Source organism: Octopus bimaculoides, chromosome 13 (genome assembly GCF_001194135.2).
Source record: "Octopus bimaculoides isolate UCB-OBI-ISO-001 chromosome 13, ASM119413v2, whole genome shotgun sequence".
Classification (NCBI taxonomy): Eukaryota; Metazoa; Mollusca; class Cephalopoda; order Octopoda; family Octopodidae; genus Octopus; species Octopus bimaculoides.
Genome location: NC_068993.1, coordinates 31,522,551 through 31,523,760, shown reverse-complemented (window position 1 = coordinate 31,523,760; position 1,210 = coordinate 31,522,551). Strand labels below are relative to the sequence as shown.

The 1,210-nt window shown below is 39.3% G+C and overlaps 1 long non-coding RNA gene across 1 annotated transcript in view; it reads right to left on the bottom strand.

The window, feature by feature from the left end:
* Positions 1-1,210, bottom strand: part of LOC128249317 (uncharacterized) — a 28,934-nt gene that overhangs the window by 11,604 nt on the left and 16,120 nt on the right. The gene's annotated exons all lie outside the window — the stretch shown is intronic.

The following is a 1,210-nucleotide window of genomic DNA, read 5'->3' as shown; positions in this document are numbered from 1 at the left end:
ATATATATACATATATATATATTTATATATACATATACACTTATATATGTATATACACACACACGCACACACACACGCACACACACACACACACACACATATATATATTCTTTTATTCTTTTACTTGTTTCATTCATTTGACTGCGGCTATGCTAGAGCACCGCCTTAAAGAGGTTTAGTCGGAGAAATCTATGTAAGCACCTGGTAATTATTCTATCATTCCCTTTTGCCAAACTGCTAAAGTACGGGCACACAAACACACCAGTATAGGTTGCAAAGCGATAGTGGGGGTGACAAACACAGATACAAAGACAGAGACACACACATACACATATATACACACACACTTATACTTCATGCGATGGGTAAATTGTCGCCCTTTTATACTTTTTATTTCGTGCATATGCATATGATTTTGGTTTTGTCGACTACAAATTGTATTAGAGTCAGTTGGGTAGCGTCTGCGAGAAAAAACAGCACTATGACGCAATTCACTCTGTCAGAAATTCGTAAACGACATACTTTACTGCATCGCGCAGCAAACTCCAATTTCAGAGTGTTTGGTTGTCAATCTGAGGACAGGTGAATTCTAAGGACATGTTCCGAGAGCGAGAAAAATCAAACAACCAGTCAACATCATGATGTTTGGAGTGATCGCTAGTGATGGCGAAGTTTTGCCTCTGTTGCTGTTCCCCACACAGCTTCATACTTAACATGGAGGCCTACATCAAATGCCTGGAGAAGGTAGTGTTGCTATGGATCAAGAGGGTGGCTACTGAAAGAATCTATCTCCAGTAACAGGACTCAAAACAAGAGTCAGACAATTTCTGCGACATCACCACCCCAGACTGCAACCCCATTCATTATTGTGTGGGACAGAGTTGAGCGAGAGACCAACAAAATTCCTTGTAACACCAAAGATTAACTGAAGGCAAGGATTATGGCAGCATTCACCAACTTGAGCAAGGAGGTTTTTCAGAAGAGTTGCAGTTGATCCCAAAGTCGTCTGGAGGCCGTGGTTGAAGCCAATGGTGATTTTATAGAACACATTTACTCTTTGTTATTTCGAGATATTTTTACGTAATTTTGGTAAACATATCTGTCAAAATGAGATGTCAGTGTTATTTTCACTTTTGCGTAATTTAGACGATAGTTTATTCACCGCACCCTGTGTATGTATGCATGTGTATATGTGTATGTGTTTATATAT